Raw genomic sequence first — 16597 nt, 5'->3', positions numbered from 1 at the left:
GTTTTCAGCTCACCAATTGTTTTGGGGTTATTGCTGTGTACCATGACTTTAATACAGCCCCACGAAAAGGACTCGCATGTATTCAGATCCGGAGAATATGGCGGCCAATCAAGGCCAATGCCAGTGGCCCTTGGGTACCCCAGAGCGAAAATGCGGTTCAGAAAGTGCTCCTCCAGGACATCAAACACTTTCCTTCTTCGATGGGGTCGAGCTCCATCTTGCATGACTCAAATCTTGTCGAAATCAGGGTAACTTTAGATAATGGTGATGAAATCATCTTCCAAAACCTTCACGTACCGTTCGGTAGTCGCCGAGCTATCAAAGAAAATCGCACCGATTATTCCGTAACTGGACACTGCATACCATACAGTAGAGGGTGAAGAGGGTGAGGGTGAAGAGACTTGTCGATCGCGAAACGCGGATTCTCAGACCATAAAATGCGTCAATTTGGCTTACTGACGAAGCCATCCAAATGAAAGTGGACTTCGTCGTTAAAACGAACAATGCATACGCATACTAATTCCCATTAAGCCCTGCGGCCACGCCAACCGTGCAGTTTGAACGTCCTGACGCAAACCGTTTAGAAGTTAGACGATTTTATTTCATATAGCTCAATAATTGTCACCCTGTGTATGTGCAAGGGGCTAGCCCAATGTGCGAGGAGGAAGAACACACTTTCCGATATGCGGCTGATCTCACCCCGTGGGATATCCCAACCAACAATGCCATACGACATTTACATTTTTACTGTCTCCCCTGTTCCCCTCGCCACAAATATTACTAGCGGTCACCTAGACTCTGAAGGCGCCACGAATACCTTCGTTATTAAGAACAAAAAAATTATTAAATGTTCGGTTATTCCTGCAACTCACCAACCGTGTCAGATTTGATGTTGATAGCAGGTTCGATTAGATTGGGAATGTGGGCCTTTACCTGGCTGGAATGTTACCGGTGTCGTCGTAAGACCATTAGTATGGGTACACCACCACACAAGCAACTGATAAATATACCGTGCTAAATGTAGCTTGTAATTTATAACGTTCCTAGAGAATTTCGAGACTTGCAGTTCTCATGCTATTATGCTACTCTATCTTGCGAAACGTGACTGTGGAATTTGGAAAACAGATTCTTCTTTTTCTTCTTCTCCTTTTCGTTGCCGCTAATACCTTCTACTGCGGGCTCCTCTGTATTTAAGATTTCGCAATTTTGCTTTTATTTAACATTGCGGCCAGATCCCCTTCTTGCTGTCACAATTGCTAGCCACCTGAGGGAGTGGAGTCGATTGCGACACTCGTCTGTGAATTGTCGTTGTAAACTTTGTTGTGTGTGTGTGATTGTATTTTCTGTGCCGGAGATAGGGGACGACTCCAGCATTTGCCTAAACGAGCATGAGAAACCGCCTAAAAACCACACTCAAGCCATTTATTTATATAGCAGGGACCCTTTGATTGCCATCCGCGGCACTCTTACAGCACAGCGGTATGTCGATGATATTCTACGTCCGGTTTTGTTGCCCTTCCTGTCAAGCCATCCTGGGCTTACATTTTAGCGAGTTAATGCCCGTCCGCATATGGTGGGAGTTCCTATTTCTCGTCTTCGTGGATCTTTCCCCAGTTGAGAACGATTGGAGCATTATGGGCAGGGCCCTCCAATCAGCTTGGGATTCTGAGAACATAACGCGCGAATTGGACAGAATTTGGCACGATATCCTTCGGTAGCTACCAACTCTATCAGTCAATGCCAAGCCGAATAAGTGCTTGTATAAGGGGCAGAGATGGACCAACAGATTATTGACTTGCTCCACTTGTGAAGATCTTTCTCTTGAAAAAAAAAAAAAATCATCCAATTTTTCTGAGACTGTAATCATTTGCTTCGCCGTGCATGTACATCACAACCACCGATTTCTCCCATTCGTTTTTTTTTGGGGGGGGGGGGGGGAGGGGTGCATGTTTTGGGAGAGGCGTGTCATGACACCCATGATTCCCCCCTCCCCCTCCCCTCTGAACGTAATGCTGAGTAGCTGCTGCGGTCTCCCTTCCTGCCGTCTAGGCTTTGACCTCCACAACCCCGTTCAAACCCAAAAGCACTGGGAGGAAGAACAGCCAAGCGATCCTGACCGGCTGAAGAACGGCTTTCTAACCAGCGAATAGCCGCACCTACTAACCCTACCGCTACAGTACGAAACAGAATATTGTCTTCTACTGTCAACTAACAGTGGAGAGATTTGAATCTCACTGTGGCCATGTAAAGGAGAGGGAATCACAAGATTCTGTTCAGGGTTCGTTGCTTTTCTTAGTACACAAACTGAGTTTTTTTTTTTTTTTTTTGGGAATCACAGGATTCCGTTCATGATCCGTTGCTTTTCTGAATATATATACTGGGTGAGTTTTTTCATCTTGAGACAAAGAAATATCTCAAAAGCTACGCATCGGATTAAAAAACGGAAAATACTTGTCCAATATTTTAAAAAATGGTATCTGGTGATTCCCCTAGGAGATGGGAGGGCGAGGGCAACTTAGAAATATTAAATATGGGCGTCCCATTTTGTATTGTAAAACTGGATTCTACGGGAGAAAATGTAACACATTTGTCGTTGAACGATGGATGGTGCTACAATCGAAAAACAACATAATTGAGTTCGAGAACGGCATTGTCTCGAAAAAAATGCATTGTATCAAAACCATAAAAAGGGGCGCATGTGGCAAATGACCCAGTGTTTTGCAATTTTCTCCGTGTAGCTGGTTTGAAACATTCATTCATTCATTCATTCATTCATTCATTCATTATCTGACGGTTTCATTGCGTGTACGTCGTCCTTTATTCCTTAAATATCTTCCTTCATAAGCTGACTGCGTTAATAAAACTAATATACTTCTCATTTCTGGTGAAAGCGGCAGGTAAGTAAATAATGCTATAACCCTTCATGCTCAAGGTTTCCACACAGGGTGTGATCACGCGCTTCTTTCTGTCCGGTAATTCGACATTTCTCAACCGAGGGAACTGGAAACCACAGAAAATGGAACCGTCGAGGAAGAGTTGCTGAAGAGAATAATGAAATTGCGATATCAGTTGCAGTGAATCAGAACCCCACATTAGCACTCGGCAATTAAGTCGTGAATTGGGAATTAGCCAGACTACTGTTTGCCGAATATTGAGACGCAGAAAATATAATCCCTTTCATATTTCCTTCCCTCGGGAACTTCATGACAATGATTTCCAGGACTAAGTAACATTTTTCCAGACGTCGCTTCAGCAAATACAGAGAGATCCCAATTTCTTCGCATCGAGTATACGAGTAATTCCCCGACGAGTCGACCTTCACGAACCACGGTACGATTAATTAGCACAACATGCATTATTGGAAAGTGGAGAAGCCCTATTGGTTCCGCTAAGCTGAATACCAGCGTAAGTGGAATGTGAATGTTTGGTGTGGAATAATTGGTGACAAACGCATTGATCCGTTCTTTATCGATGTCACCTTAAATGGCGATAAATATTTCCGTTCTTCATCGATGTAACTTTAAATGGAGATAAATATCGAACATTTATGGAGGACGATCTTCCAGTATTACTTGCAGACCTTCGTTTGGAATTGAGACACACAATACCGTTGCAACATGATGGTTGTCTAGCACAAGTTCTGTAGCACCACGGGATGTATCAGAACGCGTATACAATCTTCGGTGGATCGGAAGAAGCGGTCCAGCGTCTTACCCTACAAGAAGGCCAGGTCTTACGTTCCGTGACTTCCGTTTGTAGGGTTACTTGGAGAGTAAGGTTTATAATGAAGCGTGATAACGTGATTCACTGACACATGTCAGATGATTACACCGGAAACATTTCTTAGTTATATCAAATCATTCCATTTGTGGATAAATATGAGAATCGAAGTGGGCGGCGACATTTTAGAGCATTCACTGTGAAATAATTCTTACAAACAAGGACTTCGTTGGTGAGAGGCGAGAGCTTCATCTATCGCGCAACGACAACAGTGTTACGAACAACGTTACGAATTTTTTTCCGGTAGTATCCCAATCTACAATAAAAATGGGATGTTTCTACATAAGATTTCAAAGTTGTCTCCCGTCCGACCTCTTAGGGGTGGTTAATGTTAGTATCTACGGATAGCATTTTTAAAAATACATGTCTTTCTATTTTTTAATCCGATGCAGAGTTTTTGACATATTCCGTTGTATCAAAAATCTCACCCTGTATTTTTTGTATCACCGATTTTCGCCAAACGTGACAGATGATGGCAATTTGTTCCTCTTTACAGATGAAAGAAGTGTTATCGTGAAAGAAGTGAAATGTAATGTAATGAGAAAGAGCTGGCTAATAGGATAGTCAGGGTAGTAGGTAACACCAGTACTTGGCTTCTATACAACAGATTAACGTTTAACTGAAACAAAACAGGACGCATAAGTTTTCTGACACACAACTCTTGTAAAAGCGACCTTTCATTCGCCCAAGTTGGTCAGTCGGTCAAGTCGACCATTTTAAATTCTTGCGATCGAAAGTAGAACAAAAGCTTTCTTGAAAACATCACCTTCAAATACTTGTGCAAAGACTATGCTGGTATCTTCCCCATAGAATAAATCACGCTGCTTCGAAAACTTAAACACAAGGCTTGCTTCCACTGTCTACTTTCATTCTACACTGCGCAACTCAATTAACGGGTAACTTTTTTGAAATCCCGTCATTTTCTCCCATTGCGACGCAGAAGTTCGACATTTAGCTCGTAGGTGTCTACAGCCTTCCTTTGTAATAGTGCAAAAGCGTTTCGGCCTGCGACGTCACCTCGGGCTCGTGACGCTTCAAACAACAAGGCCTCACCATATGCGGAAAAAATGCCAGAGCTCAAAAGTTCATGTGGGCGGACCTGTCACACGACGGGAAGGTCGTCACACCCCTCTCTAGCCCACATTTCATCCTTTCCTTTCTCGCCTCTGCAATGGAGATCAGGACTGCGACACTCACCGTTGAAATGACGTGGTTTTCTTATGCGTGGCAGAGGGAGACATTTCAGACATACCACCACTCAAGAGTCGACACGAAAAGCTTCATAAGGTGTCACAGACGATGTCAATGGAACCACCACTTCCCTTGGGGCGTTCATTTACACATATTTCGCGGCCGCAAACGAAAGTTTTCTGTGTTTAACAACCTTGGACACTGCTGACGATTCAACCCTTCTATAAGGACATCGTGGGGCTGCAACCCCATTCAACGTGGTCTGACCCCTTTGCAGTGGAGCAGACCGTAATTTATGTTCTGGTATACAGGGCAGAACCACTAAGGACCATTCAAATCATCTGACGAAATTTGAGAGTGATCCAAAGTGGTAACGCCACCTCTGTTTCGTGCCCTCCTGTGGCATGATCATGGGGAGTGTAATATTGACACGCACGTGAACGAAGAGACATGCACTCACCGAAGACTACATGCTGGCAGGGTAGGCAACCCTGTTGTCACAACCTCAGCTGTGTGTCTCTACACCGTTGCATTAGCGCCTGTTGTTCGCAAGCTAAATTTGATGGGTGTCTAAAGTGTTGCCTATCCTGTCAGCGCATAGTCATCAGTGAAAGCATGTCTCTGTGCAGGGACATTTTTAAAGTGGTCAACAAAGGCCCACGGTTGACACTGAGGCTGTTGCTCAACAGGCGCTGGTCTTAAGAGTCACCCTTTGCCACTTTATTCACACATGTGTCAACGTCGTGATCAGGCTACAGGAGGACGCGAAACAAGAAAGCTCAAAGAGCATAAACGCCCTCTGCTGCTTTGGATCACGTTCAAATTTCGTCGAATGGTTTTGAGGAGCCCCTAGTGGTTCTGTCCTGTATACCATAACACACTCCATTCCAAAGGGTTTAGATGACATTCAACTGCGTTGTAGTATCACAATGTCCTTCGAGAAGCATTTATTTGTGTGTATGGTGTGGGGGGGGGGGGTGCCAGCAGTGTCAAAGATTGTCAAGAACGTCGTTCTTTGCTCATCACACTACGAACTGTCGTTTTCGACCGTGAAAAATGTGGGAATCAACGCCCGAAGGAAAAGGGTTGTTTCACTGACTGCTTTTCCGTCGTGTGACGCCTTCACGGTGGCGTTGTACACAATTTATGGAGAACTTTGGTGCCAATGTGACATCATTGACCCACCTTAAAACACAAATGAACTTCTGACTTCTGGCAATTTTTTTGCGTGTGTTGACATTTTGTTGCTTGAAGCGTTGTCGAAGCCCGATGGTGATATCTCAGGGCGCCACACTTTTGCGCCATTACAGAGTAAGGTTATAGGCACCTTCGAGCCAAATTTCGAACTTCTGCGCCGCAATAAAAGAAAATGACGGGGTCTCAAAAAAAAAAAAGATTCTTTACTTGTATTGCACAGTGTATGATCTCGTATTGTGTTATATTTAGGGGTAGCTCTGTGCACTCACCAAGAATGTTCTCACCACAGAATTGGGAGGTCAGACTGAACTATAGTGTCAATTTCTTTCCTTTATGAAACGTATTTTCATGATCAGCCTACAGTGTTGCGTCCGTGGTTGGTCGATACCGCGGGTTTTTAGCCAATTTATAATCTGCTTTATCTGAGGCTATTTCAGTCCACTGTGTGGAGGATACCTTGTTGCACGAACCTCTGCACTACGTTAACAAGATATAATTGATGTTTCTGAATGATCTTTTCTGCTAGATCTGTCAAGAAAATGACTAGGAATTTGTAGGTCTTCTCCTACACATCGAAGATAAGGTGACTACCAAAAGGAATGTCTTTGAGACGTTTCTGCGAATGTTTTGGTACAGCAGTTGTGTTTCACTGATCGACTGATTCAAGCATTTGTGATTTAATCTAACTACGACGTCCTGATACTGTCTGTCTTCCCGACATATTTGACAGTTTCAACAAGGTCGAGAAAGTACAAGGAAATAAAATGTATTTCTCCTTCTTCTTCTTCCTTGTGATGTCACACATTTGCCAATTACTTTCTCTTGTTCAGTATCTTTATTACTTGCGATTAGTTCTATTTAATCTCTACAACTCTTTCTTGGTCTACCTACTAATCTTTTTGCTACTGGTCGATAATTCTTTACGAATTTTAGGTACTCTGTTTTCATTCATTGTCGTGAGTTGATCTCTCCATTTATTTCTATCCTCCTATACTTATTTTAAGGCCTAGTTCTTGTCTGATTGTTCTGCTCGCAATCGTTTCAGAAATTCGGTAGCCTGCTGCTCTTCTTAAAGACCTCATTTTCTGAACTTGTGTCCTACGTTCATTTCTAGCTGTCAGTGTCAAAAGTCCCACTGTCAAAAAATATTGATGACACTGCCATTGTTTTGTAGAACTTCATTACGGTTTCATTTCTCACATTTTTATTCTGTGTTCAGCATAGCTTTTTTTTTCAGCATGTTTCTCTCGTGTCATCAAATAATTTCCTTCGTTAAAGTTATGGGTGTAAAGCTATTTCTTTTGGCCATTGTCTCAACATATCACCAACATGGATATTAAAAAATTATCGGAGACAAACTGCATCCTTGTCCGTAGTCTAAACTTTTTACTTTTAAATTCTCTTTAATGGCAATACCAATTCTGAAGTATTGGTACATCTATTGGTTTGTTCTTAGTAACTTGTGTGACAAACCTCTCCTGTCTAATATTTCCACACGACGTTAAAGCTAAATGTATAACATCAAATTTTACAAAAATATAATCAAGATCGTTAATTTTTTTCAACAACATTCCTGGAGGGGGGGGGGGGGGGTGGCCTGCCCAGAGTCCCGACCTGAACCCAACGAAAAACCTTTCAGATGAGTTAGGACGTCGACTGCGCTCCAGTACTCAGTGTTCTACATCACTGCGTTTTCTGGTTTCGTTTCTAGAAAAAGAATGGTCTGCCATTCCTCCACAGACATTCAGACACCTCACTGAAAATGACCCCAGCAGAATTTAAGACGTCATAACGGCGAAGGTTGGACACACCCCAGTAACTGGTGTCCACATATTGTTGATCATATAGTGAATAACGATAGGATACATTAACAGACAAATATCAATTCCAACTGTTGTGAAGAACAAGTTGAGGAAGCTTGATATAAGTGTAATAAAATGTGTGTCTACTATACAACGATGGTGGAAAGTCCTAAGTTTATACAGTGTGTTAAAGAAAGTATTACTTATTTTGAACGGTGGTAGTGTGGACCAAAACAAGAAAAAGAAATTTGCAGTAAACGTGGGCATCAAAATGCATACCAAGAATTATAAACACTTGTTCATCTTGGCTATGTGAAACACACTTCCTCTACTACAAGTTCTTTGCTATTACGAATGACCTAAGAATGCAGAGATTCTAATCCGTTTCCTATTACATGCGACCTGCAGAGTCATCGCTAAAGGAAATTTTCAACATGGTATACATTCATAGTAAGGGACGCTTCTATCCAAGATATTAGGGAGTCACACATTCTCTGAAAAACACGGCTGAATAAACGGGCTCGACGGTTGCATCCATTTGCCAGAAGATCATGTCTGCCATTTGCACTGTGGAATAATATACTTCCACTACGCTGGCAAGTGCCAAGATAAAACTAAAATTTAAAAACATTTCAGAAACTCATCAAAACCATAAACTAGTTCCATTAGAATTAATGTATGTGCTGCACATACCCAAGATTGTGAATACGGTTTACAGTAACGACATTTACAGATTTTAACTGCATGCTAAATCTATGGGCAATTATAGAAGAATGTGTCCTCTTTAGTGTTCTGAATTCTGTAGGTCATTCGTAATAGCAACGAGCTTGCATTAGAAGAGGTGTGTTCCACAGTATCGTGTATGAAAAAGTGCTCGTAGCTCCTAAGGTATGCGCTTTAGAACCCTTGTTTACTAGACATTTTTGTCTTGTTTTGTACCTTACTACCCCGCACAAAAATATGGAATAGTTTTAACGCCATGTATATGTGAAAATACAAACGCTTTTACTTTTTTTTAAAGGGAAGGAGGGAGTGATAGTCAGCCTCCGTAGCTGAGTGCCAGTCCGACTGACTGCCATGTGGGGGACCCGGTTTCGATTCCAGGTACTGCCAGTGATTTTTCGTTGGTGGGAGGAGTAGAGCGGGGTGCACTCAGCCTCGTGACGCCAACTGAGGAGTTACTTGACCGAGTAGTAGCGGATCCAGGTCACGGAAACTGGCAAACGGACAGGAGTGCGCTGTGCTGACCCCATGCCCCTACATACCGCATCCAGTGACGCTGTTGGCCGAGGATGACACAGCGATCGATCGGTGGTATTGATAGGCCTGTCGACGGAGTTTACGGTAACGGAAGGTGTCATGCGATTCCCCCCCCCCCCCTCGCCCCTTCATCGACGGTGTTAGGAGAAAAAAATGAAAACGTCGCATCGTTCTTTATGGTCGCGTGTTTAACAAGGAAGTCCTCGTAAAGACAGGAGGCGGCGCCGGCGAGTGGTGAGCAGTGGGTCGGAGGCAGCCGGCTCCTGCTCCGGCTCCGGCTCTTTGTGAGTGGCCGGCGCGGCCAGCCGCCGACATGCTGAGGCGGGGTCGAGCGGCCGGCGGCTCTTAATCAAATTCCGAGGGCAGCCGCCGCCGCCGCCGGCCGCTGCAGCAGCTCTGCCCGAGTTGTCGCCCACGCCCCGGTGCCGCCAGGCGCAGCCGAGCGTTGCAACTGCCACCTCCGTCACGAGACAGCAGCACACGTCCACACTGGCGAGCAAAAACTGACAGCGCCACCGTACCGTCAATGTGGAGACAACGATATCGTACGGAGAGCCCACAGAGAAGTGATTTTCCGTCCACCATCGAAGATTTCCGACCTGCTGGGATAACTAAAAGACGATCTGGTATTGCGGAAGGCGAGAATTTATAAAAAACCTTGTTAGTGTGGCATATCATATATAGGACAAACATTGTGAACAGTAGAAGAACGTTGCACTGAACATCAACGCTGTACTCGCTTTTGCAAGCTAGCAAGTCTGCAATTGCTGAGCATTGCATTTCCACAGGACACTCAGTGGAGTATAAGAATTTTGGCCACAGCAACATCCTTTTGGGACCCCGTCATAAATGAATCAGTGGAAATTCGCATGGCAGACAATCTTATTAACCGTGACAATGGCTACCAGCTAGATAATGCGTGGAACCCCGTCATCTCTATGATCTGCTCCAGACGAAGACGTCAGAATACTCCGATGGCCGCGACAATTGACAACGCCGCAGACAGCTGAGTTCTGCAGTTCCACCAGCGAGGGCGCTGCTGGCGGGCGGTGTGGTTCGTCGTCAATATGATTTTTACGCATGCGCCGAATACTCGCTGCACGCTATATATTGCGGAACGGAGGGCGTCTTCGTCAGTCTTCGATGGCTCACCTGAGGATGGCTGGCAGTTGTCCAGTCGAAATATCGTGGATGGAAGCTAACGACGACCGGCTGCAAGCCCGAAATCTTTTTGAATATTTAGTTCGCCGGGTAAATTTTAAATTTCACAGCCCACAGAGGCGTTTGACTAAACGGCTCTTGTTCACTAAACATATAAACGATATGACGCATAGGGTCAGCAGCAATCTCCACCTGTTTCCTGACGAGGCTGTAGTATTTGACACCGTCCCGCACTGCTGTTTAGAGAAAAAAAGGGCATATCAAATATCGGGTCAGATCTGTGATTGGATTCAAGACTTCCTTGCAGATAGAACTGAACACGTCGCTCTTAACGGAACAAAACTGACAGATATAAAAGTAAATTCCGCAGTATCTCAAGGGAGTGTGATACGACCATTATTGTTTACAATCTACGAGGGAATTTCATAAATAATACACAGGTTGTTGTTAATGTAGATTATTTGATGCAACAACGCTGAAAATTACGTCAGATGTAGTTGGGACCTTGAGAAAGGAACACGTGTTTTTGTTTTTCCGCTGTGTTCTCTAACTTAAAATTGGCGAGAGGCAGAAATGGACCCTGTATCGGTCTCGGGAACCGTGATCAGAGGACGTACATGAAAATCAAAACCTTACGCGGCAAAAATCCGACAGAAATCCACAGTGCGTTAAATGAAGTTTGTGGTGAGTTCACAGTAGACCGTAGTATAGTTTCACGTTGGGTTAATCGTTTTCGTGGTGATCGTATGAGCATATAGAATAATCCAAGCGCCGGGAGGCCAAAAACGTCAACAGACGAACGAAGTGTGAAACTTGTGGCAGATGCACTTGAAGATTGCAGTGCGACTTGTGAGACAGAAGAGAAAAATTTCTGCGAGATGGGTCTCACACTGTCAGACAGCTGAAGAGAAGCAGAAACGCCTGGACATTGCAACCTTGCTCAAACAACGATTCGACAGTGAAGGCCACGGATTCTTGTCTCGAATTGTCGCTACTGATAAAACTTGGATTAGAGACTTGGAACCGCAGCCGAAATCACAGTCCAATAAGTGGAACTCTTCAGATTATCCACGTTCAAAAAAATTTCGAGACGCTGAATCAAAGCTCGAGTAAATGATGATTTTTGCTTATGATTACCAAGGAATCATCACTAAAAATAGAGCCCCATGTGGAACACGTATCACAGCAGTGTTTTATCGTAATTTCATGCAAAATCTACGCAGAAAAATGCACAAAACCCGACCTCAGTTGCTCGAGGCTGGGTCACTCATTCTCCACGACAATGCTCGCCCGCGTATCGGCAATGTTTTAGCCCAAAAACTACGCGACTACGGATGGAAAGTGTTGTTACACCCTTCCTACAGACCGGACATATGGTTTCGACTAGTTCTCGAAATGGGAAAAAAAAGAAAAAAAAACTATGAGCCGACGTCAGTATCTTTCTCCGGAAGGGATTTCTACCATCGTCACCCGAGACATTAGATAGATGAATAGAATTGGTGGGCTGGATAAAGTAACAAAGCCTCCGAGACGCTAGGATTCAGTCATAGAGAAGCATGAAGACTATACTTAAGGGCTGTAAAAATATACTAAAAAAATAAACGTGAAACTAAAAAAAATAGTGTGCAACATTTATGAAAAGTCTCTCGTATATAAAAGGTCTAGTAGAAAGCGTCGGAAGCTCTTTAAGACTGTTCGGAGGTGATGTGGTTGTGTAAAACAAAATAGCATAGAGTGACCTGCCGATGAATGATGAATGGTGCAGGCTCTGGCAGCTGACCCTGAATGTAAATAAATGTTAACATATTGCGCATACACAGAAAAAGAAATCCAGTACTGCACAACTACACCGTTGATGACAAATTGCTGGAAACTGTTATCTACTGTAAAATATTTAGGAGTATCTATCTGTAGCGACCTTAAGCCAGATAAAACAAGTGGTAGGAAAAACAGATGCCAGACAGATTCATAGGAAGAATCTTGAGGAAATGTAGCTCACCACGAAAAAAACGGCTTACACGGAGCCTGTCACACCGATTCTTGAGTATTGTTCACCAATCTCGGATCCTTATCAGGTAGAACTGAGAGAAGAGATAGAGAAGATCCAACGAAGATCGGAGTGTTTCGCCACGGAATCGCTTAGTCGCCGCTATAGCGTTACTCAACATACTCCATTGGCAGTCGTGACAAGAAGGTTTACTATTGAAATTTCGAGGCAGCACTTTCCAAGAATAGTCGGACAACATATTACTTCCTCTCATACATCTCACGTATTGAGCGCGAAGAGAAAATTGGAGCCAATACAGAGGCTTACCGAGAGTCATTCTTCGTATGCGGCCTTCGCGAATGGAAGAGTGTAAGGGGGATCTGCTAGTGGCACCAGAAGTAGCCTCCGCAACACACCATTAGGTAGCTTGCGGAGTGTGGTGTAGATGTACGGGTAAGGGTTGTCGTTAAGTGACGCTAGGAGAATACAGGGTAACTTCGATAGAATGTCTGCTTGACGTGATGAATACAAGCGTGCTTTAAATGTTGTTATATGTATGTTAACGATGATGAGTAGAAATCAGTCCTATGGTGTTGTAAATACAGTACCGGTGTCCTACTTTGATAAGTCTTGTATTTATGTATCTAGGAATATCATTTCAAATCGAAATGTAACGTCGCTTGTACAGAAGTCGAATGGTCGACTTATTGAGAGAATTCTAGGAAACTGTAGCTCATCTATAGAGTACACTGCGTGCAGAACACTTCCGGAACCAACATTCTTCATTACCGTTCAGCTGTTACCGACCACTACTATGTAAGACTAAACGAAGACTTCGGAGAACTTCAGAATCGTGCTGCCAGATTTCTTAAGGGTAGGGTCGAACAACGTGAGAGTATTGCAAAAATGCTCCGCGAACTCAAAAGTGGGATTTTCTTAAAGGAAGAAGACGTTCTTTTCGCGAAACACTATCGAGACAGATAAGAAAACCGGCATTTATGGCTGATTACTGAACGATCCTGCCACCAACGTACAACGTACATCTTTATAAAGAACTGCGAAGACAAGGTAAGAGGAATTGAGGCACGTACAGAAGCCTCCAGGCAGTAGTTTTTCCCCCACTCCATTTCCGAGTGGAGCAGGAAAATAAATGACTGGCAATGGTACAAGATGCCCTTCGCCTTGCACTGTATGGAGCGTTCGCGAATAGGGGTGTGGATTTAGATGTAGAGTTTACAGCTGTCTTGAGTCAGAATACAAGAATGCTCTATGTGCCTAGCCTTTGAAGTAGTTTACCAACTTGGGAAAAACTCGTCATTCTAATTCCAGCAAAAAAAAAATGAAATTCGTAGACGACTACTGCTGTCCAACATTGCATCTACCTTTGATAATGAGAACACCTAGCCGAATACTACAGTCCACAAGTTTCTTCATGTGTGCCATATCCAGCTGATGATTGGAACACATATAGCTACCAAATTTCTGGGATACTGATTGCTGCGATTCGGTTGCAGTTCCGAATAGTCCCGCACATTTTCTAAGAGATTATGATCGGATGATTTAGCGGGCCAAACGAAATGTCACTGATAAGGTGTTTTCAGACTATGCATGCACCTATGCGAACATAATTGTTGTCGTTTTGGAAGACCGGAGTTTCCACAGCATATCTTCTTCTACGTACAGTGTCGTCACAACCAGTCTTAAAATCTTGTAGGGCGTTGCAGGACGACTCTAAACGCCTCCAGTCAGCATAACAGTTTCTGCCTTGCTTGGACCATTGTAGAATTAAAGTCTTATGAGCCGCAGTCAGCAATGACCTTTTGCGAATTCCACGACTTCATACGTCCATTCTGTTCAGCTCCATGTTCGTTCGGGAACTTGTAAATATGGATCTGCATTCACTGGCAGAAGTAATTACTGTCGTGTTCGAAGCCGAGTGTCATTGATGAGGTATGACAATTGTCTCTGGCACCTGTCGGTTAGGATACTCTTATAAGCACTCACTGTAATTCGTGTAACACGGCTGCGAGTGGTACATCGTTCCTTGTGGGCATGTTGGACAGTGCGCGGTTATCAACAAATCGGGCAAGTCCATTCGTCATGTCTCAACGTCGGCCTGTATTACTGCACTGATTCCTTACAGGCGACTGACACATACACTATGTGATGAAAAGTATGCGGACACATATTTCTAGACATTAACTGGGGTGTGTCCACCTTTCCTCTTTATAATGGCTTGAGCGCTGCTGGGGACACATTCAGCGCGGTGTTTGAATGTCTGTGGAGCAAAGGCAGCACATTATTCCTCAAAGGCAGAAACCAGAGAACATAGTGGTGTTGCGCGTTGGAGTCTGGAGCGAAATCGGCTTCATAACTCCCATTTGGTCGACGTAGGGTCTCTAGGCAGGCCAGTCCATTTCATGAATGTTATTGTCCAAAACCATTGCCTCGCAGACGTTGCTTTATGACAGGGAGCATTTTCATACTGATACAATCACAGTCTCCGAACAATTCCTCTACTGTACGCTATAGATAATGCAGTGAAACGTCTTCAAATTCTTTCCCCATTTAGCCTTTTCTAGAGCACAATAAGGTTCAAATGGCTCTGAGCACTATGGGACTTAACTGCTGAGGTCATTAGTCCCCTAGAACTTAGAACTACTTAAACCTAACTAACCTAAGGACATCACACACAGCCGGCCTGAGTGGCCCAGTGGTTCTGGGCGCTACAGTCTGGAACCGCGCGACCGCTACGGTCGCAGGTTCGAATCCTGCCTCGGGCATGGACGTGTGTGATGTCCTTAGGTTAGTTAGGTTTATGTAGTTCTAAGTTCTACGGGACTGATGACCTCAGAAGTTATGTCTCATAGTGCTCAGAGCCATTTGAACCATCATCACACACATCCATGCCCGAGGCAGGATTCGAACCTGCGACCGTAGCGGTCGCGCGGCTCCAGACTGTAGCGCCTAGAACCGCTCGGCGCACAATAAGAGAATCAGAAACATGTGCATATTGTAGCACCACCTCCATCATCCTTCACTTACGATCTCCAGGAATCCGCCAAACCCAAAACGTTGCATCGGATTGCCACAGGATGCAGCACGGTTCATCACACCAAACCACTCGTTTCGAGTCGTCCACTGTCCCGTAGCGTTTCTCATTACACCTCCTTAAGCACCGTTTAATATTTACTACAGAAATGTGTGGATTAGGAGGAGCTGCTCAACCACTGTACGCCATTATTTGTAACTCCCCGCGCATACTGGTACCACTTTGTAACTAACGAGTAATTGCTTCCGCTCATTTGATACGACTTTTTACAACCACCCTCCGCAGTGCCCGCGGTCCCTGTCCGTTGGCCTACAAGGTCTGTCTGGTCTCAGTTTAGCTGTAGCTGTTCCTCTGCATTTCCACTTCACAATCACACCACCAACAGTCGACTTGGGCAGGTTTGAAGTGTCGCTGATGGGTTTGATACTCAGGTGACTTCCGAAGACTAGTCCACGTTCAAAGCCGCTGAGCTCTCCTGGCCTGGCCGACACATTCAGCTGTTATTGTTTCTCTACTGACAACACAATATTCCAAGCTCCTTTCGTATTGTTAACACCACGTCTCGTGCATCCAGTGGTCCGCGTTAGATAGGGGTACTCGGATATTTTTGATCAGGTAGTACACATCACATCACATACCTTACATCAGCGGGAACGAATGACATGGCCGTTTGTTACCAGCTCTACACTATACACAGCGCTCCGAATCGACCAGGTTGGTGACTAGAATTATGTCCGGTGAGCCTACACCACACTCTTTCCTTGCAGGCGCTGGCGAACAACAGCCGTTACGTCGGCGTTCCCTCCCTTGGTAGACGGGTACTGGGAGGCGATGGAAATAAAAACAGACGTCGACACTCACGGAGCGCGACCACGCGCCCCAGCGCGGCACGACAAAAAAATAATAATAATAAAACCGAGCCCGAGCTATGTATTTTATTTCGGAAATGAGTTTTCCCCTCTGCGCATTGGTTTATTCTATGGACGAGGGTCTCTTTTGTGGCGATGCGGGTTATCTGAAAATTGAATGCCGAGGGCCAGGATAGGGGCGGAAGCGCGGTCCGCGCGCTGCGGCCGCCGGACCCAAAATGGCCGGCCGGCCGCCCCCGCCGCCGCCACCAAACCGTTTTTGCCTTTTTTTTTATTTCAAACTCATTTTTTGTTGTTT

General features: G+C 44.5%; 1 protein-coding gene and 1 non-coding gene across 2 annotated transcripts in view; one reads left to right on the top strand and one right to left on the bottom strand.

Annotated features, from left to right (window-relative positions):
- LOC126094552 (protein groucho) overlaps positions 1–16597 on the bottom strand; it is a 701311-nt gene that overhangs the window by 472621 nt on the left and 212093 nt on the right. The window lies entirely within an intron of this gene.
- Positions 15078–15161, top strand: Trnas-gga (transfer RNA serine (anticodon GGA)). Its single transcript is given in 2 exon segments — positions 15078–15117; positions 15127–15161. It is a non-coding gene; the product is annotated as a tRNA-Ser (tRNA).

The sequence above is a fragment of the Schistocerca cancellata genome, chromosome 8, assembly GCF_023864275.1.
Source record: "Schistocerca cancellata isolate TAMUIC-IGC-003103 chromosome 8, iqSchCanc2.1, whole genome shotgun sequence".
Lineage (NCBI taxonomy): Eukaryota > Metazoa > Arthropoda > Insecta > Orthoptera > Acrididae > Schistocerca > Schistocerca cancellata.
The sequence above is the reverse complement of the archived record's forward strand: the minus strand, read 5'-3'. Positions and strand labels throughout refer to the sequence as shown.